Here is a 27,354-nt window from a genome sequence, read left to right on the forward strand (position 1 = left end):
ATTGGCAAATCGTCATTTTTTCGGATGAATCCAGGTTCCGTTTACAGCATCATGATTGTCTCATCCGTGTTTGGCGACATCGCGGTGAGCGCACATTGGAAGCGTGAATTCGTCATCGCCATACTGGTGTATCACCAGGCGTGATGGTATGGGGTGCCACTGGTTACACGTCTCGGTCACCTCTTGTTCTCATTGACGGCATTTTGAACAGTGGACGTTACATTTCAGACGTGTTACGACCTCTGATTTCTCAGGATCTACGCTCCCAAATTGCCTGAAAATGTAATCAGATGTCACTTCTAGTATAATATATTTGTCCTATGAATGCCCGTTTATCCTCTTGGAAAGGATAGTTATCAACCGTACACAGACAGGGTGACGACTCCAGCTAGCGACCAAATAGTGTAAATTGACCTGAAGATGACCCCATTGCGGGTTGAAACCGGTTGGCGGCAAAGTAAATAAAGCGATTGTGACTGTCATTTTGAATAATTGATTATAAATAAATAAATCGCTTTTTATCTCCATATAACTATGTTGTCATGAAAATTGTTTTGAAGAAAGAAACGCATGACATTTATGTTATGTGGGCTGCATGGCTTAAAGCGAAATCTCTCACCAGAACCACATATTTGGCTGAAGACTCTGTTGTTTGAGGCATTTCTACGTGATTACTTTGCGCTCTGAACTGAAAAGGGCGACGTGAAGCTATCGACAGGCACACAAAAGACGCTGCCCAATACTTCTGTGCAAAATTCCATCGGATTTTCACAGTGGTTTCCATTTCGCGTCTAATCGGACCTTACTTTCCGAATACGCCTCGTACATCATAGGACCAGTTGTGTACGACGACTTAGCTTTGGATCACTGCACGTTGTCTAAACTGTCTTGTCCTGCTTTTGACAAGTGGACTCTGATTCGCCACAGACAGGTGGAGGAAGGAGGAGGATATTAGCGTTTCAACGTCCCATCGACGACGAGGTCATTAGAGACGGAGCAAAAGCTTCAGAGGAACCATCCCGGCACTTGCCTGAAGCGATTTAGGGCACTCACGGGGAACCTGAATGAGGATGGCCGAACGCCGGTTTGAACCGCTGTCCTCGAGAATGCGAGGCCAGTGTGCTAGCCATTGCGCCACTTTGCACGGTGCACGGACAGGTAACGAACTTGTTCACTTCTAGTGTGACGTATTTCAGCGACTACGTAAATCGGAGTACCTGTTAAGTTCAGTGTCGGCTACTTCACGACCAGCGCGCAGCGAAACCGCGCCGGATTTTCTGATGCAGCCAGTGTTGTGGTGTGAGGGGCCGCTCCTTTTTGAGGAGCAAACCCAGCAGTGGGCTCGGACCGCCTTCTGGAAGGTCCTCAGACGTCGCGGCCCCCATGAATTATTCACGCGGTGCGCCATCCTGTGCCCCCTGCCGGGCTGCTAAACCGCGCCCCTCTTTATACGGCGCCTCGCCGCCGCAAAGCCGCGTCACCCGCAACAGGACTCGGCCGCTGTCGCAGTCGGCGCACGTTCCTGTCGCCACCTCGCCGAGACACCGCGCCACTTTGTTGCTACCTGTGCTCTCGACACAAACTTGTCAGTGGCGGCGTGCGCGACACGACGCTCCCTCGTGTCGTCGCCGCGTTAACACCGGCATCCACATCTGTATTTCCCAGGCCAGTGTGCGGATGACAGTAAACAGTCTACCGACATGCCTCCCTACTCTCACATTTACAGGTGCGAACGAAGGCATACGAGGTGTGTTCGAAAAGTAAGGTTACTTTATATTTTTATATATAAAAAATACTTATTTATTCATCAATGCCGGCCGGAGTGGCGCTACAGTCTGGAACCGCACGACCTGCTTCGGCCATGGATGTGTGTGATGTTGTACCGCCAGAAATGCATATCCTCCTATTACCATCTATTGCACTATAAATTTTTTTCCTTATTTTGTTACCTGAAGATATGACATTTCTGTGTCTTTGTATATTGTAATTGTTTTACTATATATGAATTTATGTCGCTGTATAATCGGATTGTTTTGTAAATATTATTTGTATCTTTACGCTGGGTCTGGCCTAGGGAGAACTACGCTATCGCACGATTACATCGATAGGTCGTGTGGGAACCAAAGTGTTTAGGATCTTTGGTAGGGTTTACTCTGACGCGTGGAGTAAGGCGGTGGAGCAAGTGTATTGAGTGACGCTCCCGCGAGTTGCCGCGCTTCCGGGGTTTGGCAGCATGTAATTGCGCTCGACTTGCTGTGATAGTTTCTGATACGGTGTCGCGGACGGGAAGCATTAGCTGGCGCACATCAAGAGCCTGTTTAGCCAGATGACCGTGTCGAGAAGAAGGCTCGCCAACATCCAGCTTCTGCAACAGCGACGGCCGACAATGAAGGACTGTCGCCACCTCCCCGATCGACGACTTCAAACCTTCAACCAACCAACAAGGAAGACTGGTAGCACGTAAAGTCTTAGAACTGTATGGCAGACCTCAGCTTTTCAAACTATTCCATTTGCATCACTAAAATACTGCAACTTGGCATGAACCTTTGTTGCTCATTGTCCCAATTGCATTACCAAGCAGGGTCCCTTCCTTTTCCGGAATGAACCCGAGTGTCGTTGAAATTCAAACGCTGGCATTAAAGTAATATCATTCGATTTCACTGCTTTACTTTCAAAGTTCAGTTAAGGTATTCATAGCTGGCTACAATATTTAGATTACAAAAGCACAAATTAAGAGTGCGAGTTTTGTTACCATATTTTAGCTTACCTGTGACTGCTGCTCAGCTTGGTATGCCCTAAATTTTACTATTGTTAATTGTTAAAAATCATTTAATTCAAGTTCAAAGTTAAAGCTCTTATTTCTAAATTGCGTAGATTCAAGTAGCTTTTGAAATGATTGTTGAAGTAGTGCAAGACTAACCGTATTTTATTGAATTTCGATGTGCTTCAGAAACAAAGTTCACTATTAATTTCAGTCACTAAATTAACTTTCAATTTTCCGGTTTTATTCATTTTCTTGCTAAATTAAGTCAGAGTGTAGCGAAATTTATTACTTCTGACAAACATTCAGTTTTCACACAACATGTGTCAACCTTCAGTTGCCACGCTTTTAGTGCTATTTATATGTGCAATAACCTTTCTTTTTCAGTTATTATACTAGTTGTCCATAGGACTGGCGACCGTAATTTTTCCAAAATCTCAAGTATCTAACTAACGCCAATTAATTGTTAACATAACGACCGCACATTTACTTTCTTTATTAACTTTACCCCTTCTCAAAATTAATTTTCACCAGTTTCATTTGAGTCTTTCCTTTCAGTTAGATGTAACCGTTCTTCCCTCTTTACCGACAGATTAACTTCGGTGACGATTGCTTTTCTCAAATTTCCATTAGGTACACGCGGTTTAAATTTTACTGTCATTAAGGTTGATAAGTGAGGGGGAAGTTACAATGTCCTTAGGTTTAAGTAGTTCTAAGTTCTAGGGGACTGGAGACATTAGCAGTTAAGTCCCATAGTGCTCAGAGCCATTTGAACCATTATTCATCAATATTCATGTTGGCCCCTTCAAAGTAATCCTCTTCAGATACAATAAACTTGTGCGAGCGCTTCTTCCAATCCTCGGAGCACTTCTCATAAGCACTTTTTGGTACAGCCTTGAGTACTTAGGCGATGCAGTTTTTATTTCCTCAATCGTTGAAAATCTACGTCCTCCCATAGGTCTCTTCAGTTTTGGAAACAGGAAAAAGTCACAGGGGGCCAAATCTGTTGAACGTGGTGGCAGAGGCGTGATTGTCGTGTTGTTTTGGCCAAAAAATCTCTCACATTAACCACGAATGAGCAAGTGAATTGTCGTGATGCACAAGGCATGATTTGTTTTTCCTCAATTCCGCACATTTTTTGCATATTCTTTCTTGCAAACGACATATAACGTCGAGGTAATGCTCCTTATTGACCGCTCGACCTTGAGGCAAAAATTCGTGATGCAATACGACACGGCAATAGAAAAAAACATTGAGCAAAGCTTTGACACTCGGCTTTTTTCGGTCTTGACTCTCCGGGATGCTTCCATTGCGACGATTGGACTTTGGTTTCGGCATCGTAACCTTAAATCCACGTTTCGTCACCAGTTATGACGCTTTTGAGCAAATCAGGATCATCACTGACGTCATTCAAGAGATCCTGAGCGATGCTCATGCGACGATTCTTCTTATCAAAACTGAGAACTTTTGGAACAAACTTTGCCGACAGATGTCTCATGCCCAAAACATACGAAAAAATTGCATGACACCAGCCGACCGATATACCAACATCCTCAGCAACTTCTATTACGGTAAGTCGACGATTTTTGAAAACAATTTTCTTCGCAACTTCGACGTTATCATCTGTTGTTGATGTTCTGGGGCGTCCAGACCGAGGTTCGTCATTGGCATCTTCTCGGCCATCTTGAAAGAGCTTATACCACTGAAACGTCCCCTTAGAAAAATTATAGACGACTGTGCTTAAACTGACACACAATATTTTTAGCACAACGCAGTCTGTCTTTCAATAATCTCTACAAAAGAATGGCCCTGACTAACAATAACCTATAACTTTCATGAATCACTTACCTCACAAAAATCTTCGTTACTCGAACTACTGCAATACAGCGAGCGCCACTACTGCCAGCTAACTAAAAGATTCAAACTATTGAAGGCACTAACTACTGATAGGCATAGTTAGAAAATGAAAGATTTTGGTGGAGAACAAACAATGTATTTACCTTAATAGTGTTCAAAAGTCATAATTATATATGGCAGTTCATGACATCCAGTCTTACAAATTTACTCTTTCTGATGGACACACGTCCAGATCGTCCGCTCTCAAAATTCTACCATCTCTCTCCCCACATCCACCACTGCTGGCGGCTCACCTCCAACTGCGCAACGCTACGCGCTGTTCACATCCAACTGCCCAACACTACAATAGCGAATATTACAACAATGCCACCCAGCCACAGACTGCACACAGCACAGCCAGTGATTTTCGTACAGAACGCTACGTGGCGTTACCAACATAAAAACGTAAACAGCCTACTTACACCACTTGCAAACTACTTTTTACTTAGAGCAGGCTCACCGTATGCCACTGTCAACATTTCAAGTGTTTTAGAGCACTAGATTCCATTTTTCACAAAAATTTGATGCAAATTCTATGCTCCATTTTTATAACAATCGAAAATCGCCAAGCACACTAAAACACATCTAACGTATCTATCTGTCAAAAACAAACGAAGAATGCTGTACAGTTGAAACTGTGAACATATGTTCGGGACAAGTGTAGCAACAAAACAAAGAAAAGTACAATGGTCTAATGAACGTTGCCCGCGCAATTTGAAAAGTCACCTTACTTTTTGAAGATCTCTTGTATATGTACTCATTTCTCCCTGACTCAGGGTCCGAATGGCATAGGAATGGAAATAGATAACCCTGGTGCGATGTACCCACCGTCACGTACCGTCAAGTGGCGTGCGGAAATAGGGCAAAGTGCCATATTATCAGGTACCTTTTTTTAATTTAAAATTACTGCCTTCACTACGCTTCTCCGTCCTCTTTTGGAGTACTGCTGCGCGGTGTGGAATCCTTTCAAATAGGATAAACGGAGCACATCGAGAAAGTTCAGAGAAGAGCAGCACGTTTTGTGTTATAGAGAAATAAGGGAGGGAGTGTCACGGAAATGACATATGGCTTTGAGTGGACATCACTAAAACTAAGGCGTTTCTCGTTGCGGCGCGATCTTCTTACGAAATAAATCACCAAGTTTCTCCCCCGCAAGCGAGAATATTTAGTTGACGCCGACGTACTAGAGCGAAACGATCATCATAATAAAATAAAGAAAATCAGAGCTTGCACGGAAAGAGACAGCAGCATTTCACACTTCCGATTTCAATGACCTTTCCATTTCGCTTCACAACACAACGAGGAGCTCTTCAGAGATCGTCTCGTTGTTTTTAATTATTATTACTATTATTATTATTAGACCCACTATTATTACTATTACTATTATTAAGACTATTCATAATTTGAAGGAGCAATTCAACTCTTTGCTTTTTCTTTGAAGACTTCGCCACTGAACCATCCCCAAAAGCAAAAAATCAATGGTGGCCAAAGAGCGTAGTAATTTTTGTCGATCTAGCTAGAATGGGCAGGCGCACGCCGCACTGGAAGAACGTACCCATCCTTGTAGCCAAAGGGTCCTCTTCCAATTATGCTGGGAGCTCAGTTTGCAAGACAGTCTGGATAGTGGTGACCTACAAGACGATGCATCAACAGGACGGGCCGAATCAGTCCGCTGCCTAACATACATGGAGGTGGGTTATTGAATGTGTGTCTCCGGAGAGGCATGTGGGTTTCCGTCGGATGAACAATATTAATTACGAGCCTCTCTGATTCAGTCAGGGGTGAAAATAGGTTCATCATTAAACAGTATTAATGGGATTACTCGAAGATGTAAATCTAGCCAACGACAAAATTCAATTCGGCTACAGTCATTCACTTCCTGAATGCGTTGAACACCTGTAAAGCAATAACAGAGGGCGTGCATATGAATTGTACACTATATTCATGTATTTGTAAATATTTGGTGGTTCGATGAACACTCTGCCAGGCATCTTAAACGTGATTTGCAGAGTTTCCATATAGATATAGATGTAGATGATGCAAGTAAAAGTTATGCGTGTGATTGTTGACGGATTACGTTCTACCAGCTGATTTAATATCTTGTAACTGATCCAAATTAATTATGCGTTCATACGAGACGTGACTGCTGGATACCGTTCCAGTCTCACGCAGTGTGACTAAAACACGAGTAAACACTCTTCAATCTGGTACTCTGCAGTTCGAATATGGTCTACCTTATTATCTGAAAGCAGGAAAAGGATTTAAGTTACAGAACTCGCATACAAATAGCATATCGTCATGCTCAGCCTTTGTAAAGACGAGCTGTTTGCTTAAACAAAAACGTTGACTTGGCCCATGGGGAGAGTGGTGCGTGCTGATGGTTTTACTGGACATATATATGAAATCACGATTCCTTAATAAAAAAGACAGCTGGCAGATTACATATCGAGTGAGGAACAATTACGCAATCACTGATTATAGCACAATTTAAATACATCTGGCTTTCATCAACTTTTCCAACAGAAAAAAAAATCTTTTACACCGCTGTCCGGTGCGTCTTGAGACAAGTATTCATAGCGGCACTCATCACTGAAAACAATTCCACTGCCGTCATTGAGATTCCAAGCCGAAGACATATCTGGAGACGCCCCGGACACTGCTGGAATACCAACATGACTGTCGCCCGCCATTGTCATCCATGGCAGTCTTACAGCAGAGCCCCGTTTTCTTGTCCTTCATAGGTAACTATCCTACATTTATATTTCAGCAAGATAATGCCTGCTCACACACGTCTAGATTCTCTGCTGTTTGTCTTGGTGCTTGCCAAGCACTGCGTTGGCCAGGCAGGTCGCCGGATCTCTCTGCGACTGAGAACGTCTGGAGCATTATGGGCAGGGTCCTCCAACAAGCTCGGGATTTCGACGATCTAACGCGCCAGTTGGACAGAATTTGGCACGATTACCCTCATGAGGACCTCCAACCACTCTACCAATCAATGTCAAGCCCAATAGCTGCTTGCACAAGGAACACAAGTGGACCAATGCATTACTGACTTGCTCAATTTGTGGAGCTCTTTCTTTCAAATAAATCATCCAGTTTTTCTGAAATGGTAGTCATTTGTTTCTCTGTACATGGGAATCACATTTTATACGGATAACTCCTTCGTGGTGTGTCTTTTTTTGTTTTAGAATGTATTTTAAGTGAATTTCGGAGGGATAAGAAAATTCTAATACAGAAAAGAAGCTGGCACACATTGGAGTATAAAGTGGACTGACTGTCAACGCCTTGTAAAACAGACAATATTCCCATTTCACTTCATATACATCTGCATCATGTACATCTGAATTTGTTGACTTACAGAAAAATTTTGACAATGTTGACTCGAATACTCTCTTTCAAATTCTGACGGTTGCAGGGGTAAAATACAGGGTGCGAAAGGCTATTTACAATTTGTACAGAAACCAGATGGCAATTATAAGAGTCGATGGGTATGAAAGGGAAGCAGTGGTTGGGAAGCGAGTGAGACAGGGTTGTAGCCTCTCCCCGATGTTATTCAATCTGTATATTGAGCAAGCAGTAAAGGAAACAAAAGAAAAGTTCGGAGTAGGTATTAAAATCCATGGAGGAGAAATAAAAATTTTGAGGTTCGCCGATGACATTGTAATTCTGTCAGACACAGCAAAAGACCTGGAAGAGCAGCTGAACGGAATGGACAGTGTCTTGAAAGGAGGATATAAGATGAACATCAACAAAAGCAAAACGTGTATAATGGAATGTAGTCGAGTTCAAAAAATGTTCAAATGGGTGTGAAATCTTATGGGACTTAACTGCTAAAATCATAAGTCCCTGAGCTTACACAGCACTTAACCTAAATTATCCTAAGGACAAACACACACACCCATGCCCGAAGGAGGACTCAAACCTCCGCCGGGACCAGCCGCACAGTCCATGACTTCAGCGCCTGAGACCGCTCGGCTAATCCCCTGCGGCTGTAGTCGAATTAAAGCGGATGATGCTGCGGGAATTAGATTAGGAAATGTGGCACTTAAAGTAGTAAAGGAGTTTTGCTATTTGGGGAGCAAAATAACTGATGATGGTCGAAGTAGAGAGGATATAAAATGTAGACTGGCAATGGCAAGGAAAGCGATTCTGAAGAAGAGAAATTTGTTAACGTCGAGTATAGATTTAAGTGTCAGGAAGTCGTTTCTGAAAGTATTTGTATGGAGTGTAGCCATGTATGGAAGTGAAACGTGGATGGCCGGCCGCGGTGGCCGTGCGGTTCTGGCGCTGCAGTCCAGAACCGCGGGGCTGCTACGCTCGCAGGTTCGAATCCTGCCTCGGGCATGGGTGTGTGATGTCCTTAGGTTAGTTAGGTTTAAGTAGTTCTAAGTTCTAGGGGACTTATGACCTAAGATGTTGAGTCCCATAGTGCTCAGAGCCATTTCAACCATTTTTTGAAACGTGGATGATAAATAGTTTGGACAAGAAGAGAATAGAAGCTTTCGAAATGTGGTGCTACAAAAGAATGCTAAATATGAGACAGGTAGATCACATAAAAATGAGGAGGTATTGAATAGAATTGGGGAGAAGAGGAGTTTGTGGCACAACTTGACTAGAGGAAGGTATCGGTTGGTAGGACATGTTCTGAGACATTAAGGGATCACCAGTTTAGTATAGGCGGGCAGTGTGGAGGGTAAAAAACGTAGAGGGAGACCAAAACATGAATACACTAAGCAGATTCAGAAGGATGTAGGTTGCAGTAGGTACTAAGAGGTGAAGAAGCGTGCACAGGATAGAGTAGCATGGACAGCTGCATCAAACCAGCCTAAGGACTGAAGACGACAACAACAACAATATCTGCACGCTGTAACCACTGTGGAGAAGGATACTTCCAAAAATACCGCTTATAGATGAATGACTGTTTCAATGACTCCATCAAGCCCTGTGGGGCTCTTTTCTGGGCCACACAAACCTGTGAAAAAGTATGCTTCCCTTATTTGTAAACGTTCAATATCTTCTGACCATACTATATGACACGAGTCCCACACAGTTGAACAATACTGCAGGATAGGTCACACAAATGTTTCGTAAGCAATTTATTGTGTAGATTTTTGTATTTTCACAGGATACCATCGATGACTCGAAGTCTCGTTAGATGTCTTGCCCACGACTGCGACCTTTAAATTTTGTATACTCACCAGTTGTTACATCCATCTGACTGATTACAACTCTGACTTACTGGTACTGTGATCACAGGGTACTAAGTGTTTTCTTTCGTTTTAGCAAGTGCATTGATTTATATTTCTAATCATTCAAAGCAAGTCGCCTGCCCTTGCATTACTCTTAAGTATGGTCAAGATCTGATTGAATATTTATGCAGCTTTTTTTCTGACAGTGATCCACTGTAGATAACTGCATGAAGTCTGAGGTTACTGTTAATATAGTCTGCCTAGTCATTAATACACGACATGGACAACAAGGGCCCCAATACACTTCCCTGGGACATGCTTTAAGTTATTTCTACATCTCTCGATTATCTCCAGCCAATGGGAGTGTAACTGCACCGGACCGTCAACTGTGTTAAGTGTCTGTAAGAAACACATACCCAGAGAAAGTGGTACAAATCAGTTGAAAATGTAACTAATTTGGCAACAATTTGCTTTTTCATTAAAATAAGACTTTTGTGTACATTTTTGTGTGAAAGTGACAACTGTCTGTTTTTTACTATTTGTCTCACCAATAACTAAGTCTCAGCTAATTATTTATTTGTAATTTCTGCTACCAGGTACTTTTATTTGTTTTATGTTTACTCTAACATAATACAATGCGTTTCGAATATGTTCTGTTCATACATCAGCCGTTTATACATACATAGAAATGTACATACAGAGATCGATGTTAGTGATCTCTTCTGATTTTTCTGGCCATCCACTGCCCCCCTCTCCCGCCCCGCCCCCCCCCCCCCCAAATGCCACATCAGCCACTACAGTAAGGAACAATGGACAAAAAGTTCTAGGTTAATTCAGTTCAAGACAATTTATTTTTAAGTATCATTTCTCTGTATGTACGTTTGTATGTATGTATAAGCGCCTGATTATGAACAGAACATTTCCGTAACGCGTTTTATTATGTTACATTAAACATAAAACAAATAAAAGTGACTTGTAGCACAAGTTACAAATAAATAATTATCCCACACTCTCACGGTTCATAAACGTAGCCACTAATAATTATAAATCTCCGTTGACTTTAGACAGACTGATGGATGGGCTGAGAGAACTATATTCTTGTTCACTGAACGTAAGCTCCAGCTTTACTTTTCAGAACAACGCAGTCAGTACAACCTGCACTCTCACCTACGCGGACTGTCAAATGTTGTCGGCCGGCTGTCGTGGGGCAGCGAAAGGAGCTCTACGTTGCTTGGCAACGCTACGCCGTCGTTGTTCGGGGTCCTGTTACGGACTTCGCGCAAGTCCAATTTTGGAGGCGTGACCTCGTTCAACGTGTAATCCGAGGCCGGAGACCGGACACGCCTCGAAAGTGAGTGCCTAATCTTCTCAGCTCCGTGCGGATGCACTTGTCAGCGTCCCATTCGATCAGTCGGGTGGAGATGTTAACTTGACACTTACATAAGTAAGGGCTTTGAATGCATTATGCGAAAAAGGGAAATGGTATTAGAACTATATACGACTCCGTCCGCAGGATGTAATACGATATACTGCTGAGAATCAGTCTTAGCGATAAAATTGAGTAATCTTGTAGCTACACAGTAAACTACAGAGTCGGCCTTGTTGGCTGAGCGGTTCTAGGCGCTACAGTCTGGGACCGCGTGACCGCTACGGTCGCAGGTTCGAATCCTGCCTCGGGTATGGATGTGTGTGATGTCCTTAGGTTAGTTAGGTTTAAGTATTTCTAAGTTCTAGGCCATTGATGACCTCATAAGTGAAGTCGCTTAGTGCTGAGAGCCATTTTTTAAACTACAGACATTTCGATAATTTTTTGGAAATGTCATTATATTTTATCATTCTGTTGCATGACAGGTTTACGAAATATTTACACTACCCTATTTAAAAACCAGCTAATCAAAGTATTCTTATATTTAGTCTTGAATAATCATCTTGCCAAAAACTACAAACTTGTTGTTGTTGTTGTCTTCAGTCCTGAGACTGGTTTGATGCAGCTCTCCATGCTACTCTATCCTGTGCAAGCTGCTTCATCTCCCAGTACCTACTGCAACCTACATCCTTCTGAATCTGCTTAGTGTACTCATCTCTCGGTCTCCCTCTACGATTTTTACCCTCCACGCTGCCCTCCAATGCTAAATTTGTGATCCCTTGATGCCTCAAAACATGTCCTACCAACCGATCCCTGCTTCTAGTCAAGTTGTGCCACAAACTTCTCTTCTCCCCAATCCTATTCAATACCTCCTCATTAGTTACGTGATCTATCCACCTTATCTTCAGTATTCTTCTGTAGCACCACATTTCGAAAGCTTCTATTCTCTTCTTGTCCAAACTAGTTATCGTCCATGTTTCACTTCCATACATGGCTACACTCCAAACAAATACTTTCAGAAACGACTTCCTGATACATAAATCTATATTCGATGTTAACAAATTTCTCTTCTTCAGAAACGCTTTCCTTGCCATTGCCAGTCTACATTTTATATCCTCTCTACTTCGACCATCATCAGTTATTTTACTTCCTAAATAGCAAAACTCCTTTACTACTTTAAGTGTCTCATTTCCTAATCTAATTCCCTCAGCATCACCCGATTTAATTTGACTACATTCCATTATCCTCGTTTTGCTTTTGTTAATGTTCATCTTATATCCTCCTTTCAAGACACTGTCCATTCCGTTCAACTGCTCTTCCAAGTCCTTTGCCGTCTCTGACAGAATTACAATGTCATCGGCGAACCTCAAAGTTTTTACTTCGTCTCCATGAATTTTAATACCTACTCCAAATTTTTCTTTTGTTTCCTTTACTGCTTGCTCAATATACAGATTGAATAACATCGGGGAGAGGCTACAACCCTGTCTCACTCCTTTCCCAACCACTGCTTCCCTTTCCTGCCCCTCGACTCTTATTACTGCCATCTGGTTTCTGTACAAATTATAAATAGCCTTTCGCTCCCTGTATTTTACCCCTGCCACCTTTAGAATTTGAAAAAGAGTACAGACAAAAATGTAGACAACCGGAAGATAATAATAATTAAAGGCAGATAATGTGTCAGTTAACATAGCCATGCTGAATAAATTATTGCGAGGTGATGTGTACAATACATTAAATCTGGGAAGCTATTACGCTAATTTAATTTCATCATTTAGTTTTTACAAAAATTCTAGTTGTGTATATAGGCAAGAAGATCTGAAAAACGCAAGTATTGGATTGTGATTATTTTACAGATAGACAGTACATAAAACTAACTTACATTGAATAATTCACTTTGAGACAGATTAGTTTCTCTCATGGAGTACAATGAACTACATGGGTTCGTCCGCTTTGAATAGCTAATTCTTTCTGCAAAAGGCACGAAAGAATTTTTTCTTACCGTGCTCGAATAACTGCATTGTTTGGAACGGTTCATGATTGACGGTGCATATTACTACCGTTTCTTATGGTCTATAAGACGCACTTTTTTCTTCGAAAAATTGCCTCCAAAATTCAGGTGCACTTTATACTTGAAATCTTTGTAAAAAAATTCAGCGTTTGATTTAAAATTCTCTAACTGTATCTGGCGGCATCGGATTCAACTGGCAGGAGCAGTGCAAGAGCATGGGTAGTGGGGATTCGCTATCAACATAAAACTAACTAACTGTTTAACTAACATTATTAGCACACCAAGTAAAAAATGGTATGGCAGTGCTAACCCCTGTTACGTGCACTCAGTTTTCAAGTAAATAGTGTTAAGTACCTACCGACGTAATTTAAGAACAAAATTTGGAAATATAATTTTGGTAAGAATTAACGATTTTAAAACTATGTAGTTACTTTAGAAATATTTGAATACAGTCAATTATCTCATTTCTAAAAGCCATAATGGATGAACTTGAAATTTCTTATTTATGATATTTTATTGAAACTTTGCAGTAGAGAGCTTCATATCACCTCAATCTTCTTTCCAAGAGCTTACCTATACCGTCGTTGTGTTTCAAAAACCATACATGTTTCACAATATCGAATTAAGAGCATTGGCGATACAGCAAAACTACAGGCTCGTCTGCGTATTGTCGTTTGCAGAAAAAAGCTCGTTTCGATATCTTGAACTGTTTATAGAGATAGAGGTGTGAATGCATTAACTAATTCACTACGCATTTGTACTCCTGTAAAAGATGCAAATAATAGAAAACGTTATTTTCGTGCTGGTAGAAGTGGGCAAGGTAGTTTCAGAAAGTCAGTTTGGAAACGCACACAAACGAAAAAAATGGCAGTAACAAGAAATTATTAATGTATAGTAAAAAAATTTCGAATACATTTATACAGGGTGATCAAAAAGTCAGTATAAATTTGAAAACTTAATAAACCACGGATTAATGTAGATAGAGAGGTAAAAATTGACACACATGTTTGGAATGACATGGGGTTTTATTAGAAAAGTTTACAAAATGTCTAACAGATGGCGCTGGACAGCAAAACTGCTACCGTGACGGGTGAGAGGTATGCCGATATGTTACAGAATCATATCATCCCCAGCCTGGCTGATAAACACCTGCTGGAACGTACGATGTTTATGCATGATGTGCACTCCACCCCACATTGCTAGACGAGTGAAATATCTCTTGCGCGCGTCGTTTGGTGATGATCGTGTGCTCAGCCGCCACTTTCGTCTTGCTTGGCCTCCCAGGTCCCCAGACCTCAGTCCGTGCGATTATTGGCTTTAGGGTTACCTGAAGTCGCAAGTGTATCGTGATCGACCGACATCTCTAGGGATTCTGAAAGACAACATCCGACGCCAATGCCTCACCATAACTCCGGACATGCTTCACAGTGCTGCTAACAACATTATTCCTCGACTATAGCTATTGTTGAGGAATGATCGTGGATATATTGAGCAGTTCCTATAAAGAACATCATCTTTACTTTGTCTTCTACATCTACATCTACATCTACATGACTACTCTGCAATTCACATTTAAGTGCTTGGCAGAGGGTTCATCGAACCACAATCATACTATCTCTCTACTATTCCACTCCCGAACAGCGAGCGGGAAAAACGAACACCTAAACCTTTCTGTTCGAGCTCTGATTTCTCTTATTTTATTTTGATGATCATTCCTACCTATGTAGGTTGGGCTCAACAAAATATTTTCGCATTCGGAAGAGAAAGTTGGTGACTGAAATTTCGTAAAAAGGTCTCGCCGCGACGAAAAACGTCTATGCTGTAATGACTTCCATCCCAACTCGTGTATCATATCTGCCACACTCTCTCCCCTATAACGCGATAATACAAAACGAGCTGCCCTTCTTTGCACCCTCTCGATGTCCTCCGTCAATCCCACCTGGTAAGGATCCCACACCGCGCAGCAATATTCTAACAGAGGACGAACGAGTGTAGTGTAAGCTGTCTCTTTAGTGGACTTGTTGCATCTTCTAAGTGTCCTGCCAATGAAACGCAACCTTTGGCTCGCCTTCCCGACAATATTATCTATGTGGTCCTTCCAACTGAAGTTGTTAGTAATTTTAACACCCAGGTACTTAGTTGAATTGACAGCCTTGAGAATTGTACTATTTATCGAGTAATCGAATTCCAACGGATTTCTTTTGGAACTCATGTGGATCATCTCACACTTTTCGTTATTTAGCGTCAACTGCCACCTGACACACCATACAGCAATCTTTTCTAAATCGCTTTGCAGCTGATACTGGTCTTCGGATGACCTTACTAGACGGTAAATTACAGCATCATCTGCGAACAACCTAAGAGAACTGCTCAGATTGTCACCCAGGTCATTTATATAGATCAGGAACAGTAGAGGTCCCAGGACGCTTCCCTGGGGAACACCTGATATCACTTCAGTTTTACTCGATGATTTGCCGTCTATTACTACGAACTGCGACCTTCCTGACAGGAAATCACGAATCCAGTCGCACAACTGAGACGATACCCCATAGCTCCGCAGCTTGATTAGAAGTCGCTTGTGAGGAACGGTGTCAAAAGCTTTCCGGAAATCTAGAAATACGGAATCAACTTGAGATCCCCTGTCGATAGCGGCCATTACTTCGTGCGAATAAAGAGCTAGCTGCGTTGCACAAGAGCGATGTTTTCTGAAGCCATGCTGATTACGTGTCAATAGATCGTTCCCTTCGAGGTGATTCATAATGTTTGAATACAGTATATGCTCCAAAACCCTACTGCAAACCGACGTCAATGATATAGGTCTGTAGTTAAATGGATTACTCCTACTACCCTTCTTGAACACTGGTGCGACCTGCGCAATTTTCCAATCTGTAGGTACAGATCTATCGGTGAGCGAGCGGTTGTATATGAGTGCTAAGTAGGGAGCTATAGTATCAGCGTAATCTGAAAGGAACCTAATCGGTATACAATCTGGACCTGAAGACTTGCCCGTATCAAGCGATTTGAGTTGCTTCGCAACCCCTAAGGTATCTACTTCTAAGAAACTCATGCTAGCAGATGTTCGTGTTTCAAATTCTGGAATATTCCATTCGTCTTCCCTGGTGAAGGAATTTCGGAAAACTGCGTTCAATAACTCCGCTTTAGCGGCGCAGTCGTCGATAACAGTACCATCGGCACTGCGCAGCGAAGGTATTGACTGCGTCTTGCCGCTTGTGTACTTTACATACGACCAGAATTTCTTCGGATTTTCTACCAAATTTCGAGACAATGTTTCGTTGTGGAACCTATTAAAGGCATCTCGCATCGAAGTACGTGCCAAATTTCGCGCGTCTGTAAATTTTAGCCCATCTTCAGGATTTCGCGTTCTTCTGAACTTCGCATGCTTTTTCCGTTGCCTCTGCAACAGCGTTCGGACCTTTTTTGTGTACCACGGGGGATCCGTTCCATCTCTTACCAATTTATGAGGTATGAATATCTCAATTGCTGTTGCTACTATATCTTTGAATTTGAGCCACATCTCGTCTACATTCGCATAGTCAGTTCGGAAGGAATGGAAATTGTCTTTTAGGAAGGCTTCTAGTGGTACTTTATCCGCTTTTTTAAATAAAATTATTTTGCGTTTGTTTCTGATGGATTTGGAAGATATGGTATTGAGCCTAGCTACAATGACCTTGTGATCACTAATCCCTGTATCAGTCATGATGCTCTCTATCAGCTCTGGATTGTTTGTGGCCAAGAGGTCAAGTGTGTTTTCGCAACCATTTACAATTCGCGTGGGTTCGTGGACTAACTGCTCTAAATAATTTTCGGAGAATGCATTTAGGACAATCTCTGAAGACGTTTTGTGCCTACCACCGGTTTTGAACAAGTATTTTTGCCAACATACCGAGGGTAGGTTGAAGTCCCCACCAACTATAACCGTATGAGTGGGGTATTTATTTGTTACGAGACTCAAACTTTCTCTGAACTGTTCCGCAACTGTATCATCGGAGTCTGGGGGTCGGTAGAAGGAGCCAATTATTAACTTATTTCGGCTGTTAAGTCTTACTTTGTTATGCTAATTATTGCTATTCTGATCAGATGAAGCGCCATCTGTCGGACATTTTTTAAACGTTTATATTTTTTTTGGTTCTAATAAAAACCCATGTCATTCCCAGCATGTGTGTCAATTTGTACCTCTCTATCTACATTATTCCGTGATTTATTCAGTTTTCAAATTTATACTGACTTTTTGATCACCCGGTATATGACGGTAGTATCTGTTCCAGAAAGAACAGTTACCGTTGATGTCCATGCAGCTTTGCTAGAAATGAAACGATAATTAAATGGACACCCTAGCTGCAAACAGGCGTTGATGTACCTCATGTTGAAAATGTGTGCCCCGACCGGGAGTATGATGGACAAACATCTATTAGGCGCACTAGGAATGTAGTGGTGTGGACATGTTGGGAATGCGGGTCTCACGGAGAGCGTGCAAGGGATAAGTCCCTGCAGGTGCACTATCCTCTGTGCCCTCGGTGGCTCAGATGGATAGAGCGTCTGCCATGTAAGCAGGAGATCCCGGGTTCGAGTCCCGATCGGGGCACGCATTTTCAACATGTCCCCAACGAAGTATATCAACGCCTGTTTGCAGCTAATGTGTCCATTTAATTATCATTTCATTCGAATACATTTGTCTAGGCAACATATTTAAGTGATTAACATTCCAACATCACAGTTAATGTAAGGACTGGATAAAAAACTACAAATGTCAGGTACTGGTACATTAATAACCGGTGTAACCTCCAGAACGTTGAATGTAAGCATGTAAACGTGCGTGCATTGTGTTGTACAGGAGCCGGATGTCAGTTTGTGGGTCGAAGTTCCATGCTTGTTGGACTTGGTCAATGCAGGGGCGGTAAATTCGGTTTGTGGGGCATGCTGGAGTTGTCGCCTGATATGTCCTCTATGTGCTGTATTGGAGGCAGGTGTGGAGATCAAGCAGGCCAAGGCAATATGTCGACACTCTTGAGAGCATGTTGGGTTTTGTATTGTAGCGTATGTTAACAGGGGATCTAGAAACGACGGAGAGGCCCCGTCCCCGCCGCAGCCGCAGTGGTCCACAACCCCACGACGACTACCGCAGTCCACTTCACCCCTCCGCCGCCCCACACCGAACCCAGGGTTATTGTGCGGTTCGGCCCCGGTGGACCCCCCAGGGAACGTCTCACACCAGACGAGTGTAACCCCTATGTTTGCGTGCTAGAGTAATGGTGGTGTAGGCGTACGTGGAGAACTTGTTTGCGCAGCAATCGCCGACATAGTGTAACTGAGGCGGAATTAGGGGAACCAGCCCGCATTCGCCGAGGCAGATGGAAAACCGCCTAAAAAACATCCACAGACTGGCCGGTTCACCGGACCTCTACACAAGTCCGCCGGGCGGATTCGATCCGGGGACCAGGCGCTGCTTCCCGCCCGGAAAGCCGTGCGTTAGACCGCACGGCGAACCGGCCAGGCAGCATGTTGGATGAGAACAGTGGTATTTGGGCGAGGGCTATCCTATTGGAAAGTACCCCCTCTAATGCTGTTCATGAATGGCATCACGGCAGGTCGATTCGCCAAACTGAAGTACAAGTTTACAGTCAGAGTCCGTTGAATAACCGCGAGAGTGCTTCTAGTGTCAAACGCAACCACACCCCAGACCAAAACTCCAGATGGAGGTCTACTGTGTCCCTTTGCGACTGGTGAGAAATTTGAGCAGACGTCCTCCTTCAGATGTAGAAACACACCTTGTACGTAGGCTGTTTAGGTTTTTATATTGGCAACGCCACGTAGCGCTCTGTATGAAAATCACTGGCTGTGTTGTGTGCAGTCACAGGCTGGTCGCCATTGTTGCAATATTTGCTATTGCAGTGTTGGGCAGTTGGATGTTAACAGAGCGTAACGTCGCGCAGTTGGAGGTGAGCCGCCAGCAATGGTGGATGTGGGGAGAGAAATGGCGGAGTTTTGAGCGCGGATGATCTGGACGTGTGTCCATCAGAGACGGTAAATTTGTCAGACTCGATGTCGTGTTCTGCTATATGTATTATGACTTTTGAACACTATTAATATAAATACATTGTTTGTTGAAACTTCCTGTCAGATTAGAGCTGTGTGCTCGACGGAGACTCGAACTCGGTTCTGCAAGGTTTGCTTCTGTAAAGTTTTGAAGGAAGGAGACGAGGCACTGGCAGAAGTAAAGCTGCGACGACGGGGCGTGAGTTGAGCTTCGGTAGCTCAGATGGTAGAGCACTTGCCCGCGTAAGGCAAAGGTCCCGAGTTCGAGTCTCGGTCGGGCACACAGTTTTAATCTGTCATGAAGTTTCATATCAGCGCACACTCCGCTGCAGAGTGAAAATCTCATTCTGGAAAGATTGTTTCCTCTCTATCAAAATCTTTCATTTGCTAACTATGCCTATCAGTAGTTAGTGCCTTCGGTAGTTTGAATTTTTCATTTAGCTGGCAGTAGTGGCGCTCGCTGTATTGCAGTAGTTAGAGTAACGAAGATTTTTGTGAGGTAAGTGATTTGTGAAAGTTATAGGTTAATGTTAGTCAGGGCCATACTTTTGTAGGGATTATTGAAAGTCAGATTGCGTTACGCTAAAGATATTGTGTGTCAGTTTAGTGTTGATCAGAATAGGTAAAGAGCGAAATGTCTGAGTACGTTCAGTTCTGCTCAGCTCTTTGAAAATCAAATAATGTGAAAGGTTTATCAGCAAAGTAATTAACTAATTTTTCTAAGGGGACGTTTCAACCTCCCAACTTCCATTTATGTCGCGCAACCCCTTCTGAACGTTACGATTTTTGTTTCGTCAGTGTATTCAGACGGATTGTCTGGATAGGCAGTTTTCCTCGGGGCACACGGTTCGCGCGCGGCACTGTTTGGGGAGGTGTTGGCCGGTGTGTTTACGGCGCGCCGGCGGAGCCCCTCGCGCCCCCCTGTGTCGGGATTGGGTTTTATGAGTTATTTATACTGGCCTCAGGCTGCCGCCCTTAAACACTCGCCGGCAATAAAGCGGCGCGACGGGCCGTCCACACGGTGGAGCTTAGATTTACTGCCCGGGCCTCGTCTGAGTGAGGGGCGGCGGAGCCCGCGAGGAGCGGTCTGTCAAAGGACGCACCGGCACACGGCCACAAATTCTGAATGGAAGTGTCGACAGTATCAGCCGAAAGCTGCTTTGAGAGAATGCCGTCCGACGCACAACTACTTTTCCTTTTTTCTGTATATGGCGATGGGGACCTGCACCTGCAACAGTGTTACTCGATTGATGTGGTCCGTCAACGTTTCCTTTCAACCGCAACTCTTAGTCTCAGACACGGAACTATGCTCGCGTCCACTACTGCCGATTAAAATTGCTACACCAAGAAGAAATGCAGGTGATAAACGGGTATTCATTGGACAGATACATTATACGAGAACTCACATGTGATTACATTTTCACGCAATTTGGGTGCACAGATCCTGAGAAGTGACTACCCAGGACAACCATCTATGGCCGTAATAACGGCCTTGATACGCCTGGGTATTGAGTCAAACAGAGCTTGGATGGCGTGAACATGCAGCTTCAACACGATATCACAGTTCATCATGAATAGTGACTGTCGTATTGTGACGAGCCAGTTGCTCGGCCAACATTGACCAGACGTTTCCAATTGGTGACAGATCTAGAGAATATGCTGGCCAGGGCAGCAGTCGAACAATTTCTGTATCCAGAAAGGCCAGTACAGAACCTGCAAAATGCGGTCGTGTATTATCCTGCTGAAATGTAGCGTTTCGCAGAGATCGAATGAAGGGTAGAGCGACGGGTCGTAACACATCTGAAATGTAATGTCCATTGTTCAAAATGCCGTCAATGAGAACAAGAGGTGACCGAGACGTGTAACCAGTGGCACCCCATACCATCACGCCGGGTAATACGCCGGTATGGCGATGACGAATACACGCTCCCAATGTGCGTTCACTGCGATGTCGCAAAACACTGATGAGATCATCATGATGCTGTAAACAGAACCGGGATTCATCCGAAATAATTACGTTTTGCACCCACGTTCGCCGTTGAATACACTATCGCAGGCGCTCCTGTCTGTGATGAGGCTTCAAGGGTAACTGCAGCGTTGGTCTTCGAGCTGATAATCCATGCTGCTGCAAACGTCGTCAAACTGTTCGTGCAGATGGATGTTGTCTTGCAGACGTCCCCATCTGCTTACTTAGGGATCGAGACGTGACTGCACGATCCGTTACAGCCATGCGGATAAGAGGCCTGTCATCTCGACTCCTAGTGATACGAGGCCGTTGGGATCCAGCACGGCTCTCCGTATTACCCTCCTGAACCCACCGATTCCGTATTCTGCTATCAGTCATTGGAACTCGGGTAACGCGAGCAGGAATGCAGCGACACGATAAACCGCAATCGCGATAGGCTACAATCCGACCTTTGCGGTGGTGGTGGTGGTGGTTAGTGTTTAACGTCCCGTCGACAACGAGGTCATTAGAGACGGAGCGCAAGCTCGGGTTACGGAAGGACTGGGAAGGAAATCGGCCGTGACCCTTCAAAGGAACCATCCCGGCATTTGCCTGCAACGATTTAGGGAAATCACGGAAAACCTAAATCAGGATGGCCGGAGACGGGATTGAACCGTCGTCCTCCCGAATGCGAGTCCAGTGCGCTAACCACTGCGCCACCTCGCTCGGTAATCCGACCTTTATCAAAGTCGGAAACTTGATGGTACGCATTTCTCCTACTTACACGAGGCATCAGAACAACGGTTTACCAGGTAACGGCGGTCAACTGCTGTTGGTGTATGAGAAATCGGTTGGAAACTTTCCTCATGTCAGCACGTTGTAGGTGTTGCCACCGGCTCCAACCTTGTGTGAATGCTCTGAAAAGCTAATCATTTGCATATCACAGCATCTCCTTCCTGTCGGTTAAATTTCGCGTCTGCAGCACGGCATCTTCGTTGTGTAGCAATTTTAATAGCCAGTACTGTATTTGTTGTATACAAAGTGCTATGAAGTGAGTCGATACCTGTTACGTTCCGAGGAGCCAAGTGTTATTTCCTCCTACCCAATGAAAAATAATTGGAAAGTGGCGTAAAGTATCTGTCACCTTAGGAATCTGGACAGGCAAACAAAGTGTACTTAAAATAAATACTAGGTCTACGACTTGGCTTCCGCCGTTTTTCCTCGAAGTTTGGGGCTTTATTGTGAAACAGTTACAAAAAAATTCATAGTATTGCCAATCGCTGGCCACTACATTCTCCCATCTTTCGGATCGCATACGAATCCCATGGTGGAAGAACTGGGCGTCTTTTGTGGGGATCCATGAATCGATTCAGTTTCGCACTTTTTGTTCATGTGATCGGAAGTGCTGGTCAGCCAGACTGTATGCTTCTGATCGGAGAAAGGTGGTGGTCAGAGAGCAACGTATGGAGAGTACCGCGAGACGGATAGGACTTCTCATTTCTACGTTTCCACGTATATTTTGACGGGTTTGCGACATGGGGCCGAGCACTGACCTGCTGCAAAATTGCCTTTACTTGTCAATCGCTGTATTGTGGCCGTTTTTGTTTCAGTGCTGGCCTCTAACGCAACAATTGCTTTCGATAACGATGTCCTGTGACTGTCTTCATCTGTTTCAGTAGCTACGAAAACGTTCTGTCTTCCACCGCCGTGCCGGTCTTCGTCATAAAAATCACCGTTCTTAAGGCGTTGAAAACACTCTCTGCACGTTCTTCCGCTAATAGTTCCCTCACCATTGGTCATACCCAGCATTTTAAGAGCCACAGCCGCAGATTTCTTCATGTTAAAGCAGAAAATTAAAACTTCCTGCAAATGTCACGAAATGGGTACGTACGTTGACGTACTTAATCGAGAATAACCTTTTGATGCAATCACAAATCGACTAATATTTTTATGGCATTATGTTTACAAATGCCTAAGCTTATTGTATTATACTTATGACCAACAACCTGAGCCCCACTTGACACTACTGCCGTCTACTGCAAAACGGCGGAAGCAAAGTTGTAGACCTAATACATGGACGAAAAAAAAGTAGCAACACCAAAATATAATCACTGTGGAGTTATAAAATTTTGGGAATACATTTGTCTGGGTATAATATTTAAGTGATTAACATTGCAAGATCATTGTTAACGTAAGCGGGAGATAAGCCATGGGAAATGTGAAATGCTAACATATTAATAACTGGTGTAACCGCCTAAAATGTTGAACGAAAGCAAGTAAACGTGCAAGCATTGTGTCATACGGATACCGGATGTCAGTTTGTGGGATGGACTTCCATGCCTGCTGCACTTGGTCGGTCAATACAGAGACGGTTAATGTTGTTTGTGGATTACGCTGGACATGGCGTCTGCTGATGACCCGTATGTATTAGATTTGAGACGGGTCTGGTGCTCGAGCAAGCCAAGTGGAACATGTCGACACTTGGTACAGCATACTAGGTAACAGCAGCAGTATGTGGACGAGGGTTATCCTGTTGGAAAACACCCCTGGAATACTGTTCATGAATGGCTGTACAACAGACTGACGTACAAATTTGCCGTTAGGATGCGTGGGACAGGCACGAGACGGCTCCTGCTGTCATACAAATCGAACTCCAGACCGTACCTCCAGGAGTAGGTCCAGCGTGTTTAGCAGGCAAATGGGTTTGGCGCAGGTTCTCTACTGGCCTCCTTCCAACCAGCACAAGGCCATCAGTGGTGCCGAGGCAGATCCAGATTTCATCAGAAAACACAAATGACCTCAACCCCACCCTAATAAGCTCTCGCTTGACACCACTGAAGTCGCAAATGGCGTTGGTTTGTTTGGTTGGTTGCTTGCTTTGGGGAGTAAAGGGACGAAACTACAGGGTCATCAGTCGAGGTGGTTTGGTACCAGTGGAATTCACGCTACAGTGCGTCTGGGGGATGTTTCCAGAATGAGATTCTTATTCTGGAAACATCGCCCAGGCTGTGGCTGAGTCATGTCTCCGCAATATCCATTCTTTCAGGAGTGCTAGTTCTGCAAGGTTCGCAGGGGAGCTTCTGTAAAGTTTGGAAGGTAGGAGACGAGATACTGGTAGAAGTAAAGCTGTGAGTACCGGGCGTGAGTCGTGCTTAGGTAGCTCAGTTGTTAGAGCACTTGCCCGCGAAAGGCAAAGGTACTGAGACCGGCGTTGCCTGGTGAAACGTTGTTGTGTTTCCTCGTGTAACGACGAGAAATGCGTACCATCAAGTTTCCAACACTGATAAAGGACGGATTGTGGCCTATCGCGATTGCGGTTTACCGTATCGCAACATTGCTGCTCGCGTCGGTCAATATCCAATGACTGTTAGCAGAATATGGAATCGGTGGGTTCAGGAGGGTAATACGGAACGCCGTACTCGATCCCAACGGCCTCTATCACTAGTAGTCGAGATGAAAGGCATCTTATCCGCATGGCTGTAACGGATTGTACAGCCAAATCTCGATTCCTGAGTCAACAGATATGGACGTTTGCAAGACAACAACCATCTGCACGAACAGTTCGCCGACGTTTGCAGCAGCATGGACTATCAGCTCGGAGACCATGGCTGCGGTTACGCTTGACACTGCATCACAGACAGGAGCGCCTGCGAGGTGTACTCAACGACGAACGTGGGTGCACGAATGGCAAAACGTCACTTTTTCGGATGAATCCAGGTTTTGTTTACAGCATCATGATGGTCGCATTCGTGTTTGCCGACATCGTGGTGAAGGCACATTGGAAGCGTCTATTCGTCATCGCCATACTGGCGTATCACCCGGCGTGATGGTCTGGGGTGCCATTGCTTACACCTCTCGGTCATCTGTACACGCCATCCACGCTCTGTTTAACTCAATGCCCAGGCGTATCAAGGCTGTTATTACGGCCAGAGGTGGTTGTTCTGGGTACTGATTTCTCAGGACCTACGCACCCAAATTGCGTGAAAATATAATCACATGTCAATTCTAGTATAATATATTTGTCCAATGAATACCCGTTTATCATCTGCATTTCTTCATGGTGCAGCAATTTTAATGGCCAGTGTCTTCATGGTGTAGCAGTTTTAATGGCCAGTGTGTTTATTTGACAACACTACGGCGACTTGCTTGTCGATGAAGATCAACGGACAAAGAAAACACATACACACCCAGTCCCGAGCGGTGAAAATCCTAGAGCCGACGGTAAATATAGCCATGGGTCCCTTGATAGAGAGTAAGCAACGTCAAATACACGACCACGAGCTGGAATATTGATTACGTGAGTTCTCGGCAAAATGATTTATAATAGTAACGGAAACATACAATCCCCCATGCATGTATGGAATTCACTTACAAGCAATTCCACGTTTGTGTTCTTGTTTTTCGGCGCTCTATTGCGTGTATTTCATGCATAACTTATTATTGTCGGTACAGTGCCACGTAAACAACTAATTTATCCTGGGTAAAAGTGCCATCAACAGGACGACTTTTCGCTGAACCGCTAGAACGATTGGAAGAGAAAAGTAAGTTCCTCCGACCACTGATTCGCCGTTCCTCTGACACTGTCTATCAAGATTAACTTTAACCTGAATTTTACGTGGTTCGAATCACCTTTGGTGAGAGGTAAAGCTCTTATGTACGATGCCCCTTGTCACTGTATTTACATATGTAATTCGTTGTATCTCCAGAAACCGTTAATATGAGCACGACTTCTGCAATTGGAAGAAACTGCACAAATATATTCCGAACAAACTGTCAGGAAATATCGGGATCGAGGATCCCCAGTAGAACATGAAAACAATCAGCATAATTGATATGTGAGAAAGGCAGTCGTCGATAACTTAATATTTGCGCGCCTGTCGTGTTTCCGCACGATCCCGCAAGGAACAGCGGATGGGCGGGTTGTAGGCTCAAAGGCGCTTGCCTCCGCTATTAACGGTCACATAAACAAGGAAAAGAGCACCAAACTAATGAACCTAATTTCGGCGCATGCGAACACTGATTTTTTACATCAAAAGAGAATATTTGAAATCTACCGACTTGTAGAGCCTTCAAAATTTACTTTCCTTGCCAACTATTACACTCTATCAACATTTTATTTTTAATTCCGTTCACAATAACAGAACTGTGTTTTCAAGAGAGGAAGCAGAAAACAAAACCTCTAATACTCTAGTAAAAGAACTGGAAAACTCTGAAGTGAAAGTGGAAAAACCACGTCAGATCTGGCACATTTTAAGATATACATCGGAATGAAAGACAAAGAAACAGCTGAGGAAAGAGCACTGCTTTCTATTCGAGACTGTTTCCTTCCGATCATATAGGCGGCTACCATTCTGTATCTATACTTATACGCGTGCTTGAACGGAAACAGGCAATTAAGCTGATTAAAGTCAAGTAAATGAAAACAGAACTACCTTACTAAGCATATTTGGGTATAATAACTGCTGTCTGGAATGCAATGAAGTGGAGATGCCGAAGATATTATTTTGTTTGCTAAATACGGCCTCTTGCGCTATAATTAACGAAAAGTCACGTACGTATTCTCATCACGAGATCGATATTCTATAAGCGTCAATTATATAAGCATCACAGCAAAACGAATACACGCTACGCCCGAAGTAACCAATATTCATCTTATTTGAATCAATCACTGTCGGGACATTAACTATTTTTCTTTGTCAGGAACGAGTTTCAGATTTTAACGACATAACAGCGTAAATATACGTCCTAGATCAAAGAACGTTGGTGTTATTCTGTTCTGTTTTCTGGCTTCTGTCATAATATATGAAAAACCTCCTAACGCTTGGTTCTCACATATTAACGTCAACATTATATTATCTACGATATGTAAAAAAACCATCGCCAAAACCGCTTTACAATGTTTTGCATCAATGAATTCCTGAAATTTCTGAGCTCGACTCAATTTGCCTTAACGCTCAGGGATGGGATAACCATTACGAAGCTTTTCACAAAATGGGACCTACGTGTTGAGATGTCAGAATTATGTTCGAATCGGTTAGAACCTATTGGATATTACAACAGACCACGGCTGACGATATTTATGTAGCGCAAATTTCTGAATTATAGTAATTTTGGACTTTGCTCCTGCAACTTATC

At 43.6% G+C, this 27,354-nt stretch overlaps 1 protein-coding gene and 2 non-coding genes across 3 annotated transcripts in view; 1 reads left to right on the forward strand and 2 right to left on the reverse strand.

The window, feature by feature from the left end:
- The window catches only part of LOC126272437 (tensin), a 2,382,193-nt gene that overhangs the window by 1,581,948 nt on the left and 772,891 nt on the right, over nt 1–27,354 (reverse strand). The window lies entirely within an intron of this gene.
- Nucleotides 17,749–17,823, forward strand: Trnat-ugu (transfer RNA threonine (anticodon UGU)). Its single transcript has one exon. It is a non-coding gene; the product is annotated as a tRNA-Thr (tRNA).
- Nucleotides 21,873–21,945, reverse strand: Trnaa-cgc (transfer RNA alanine (anticodon CGC)). The gene has a single exon. It is a non-coding gene; the product is annotated as a tRNA-Ala (tRNA).

Source organism: Schistocerca gregaria, chromosome 5 (assembly GCF_023897955.1).
Source record: "Schistocerca gregaria isolate iqSchGreg1 chromosome 5, iqSchGreg1.2, whole genome shotgun sequence".
Lineage (NCBI taxonomy): Eukaryota > Metazoa > Arthropoda > Insecta > Orthoptera > Acrididae > Schistocerca > Schistocerca gregaria.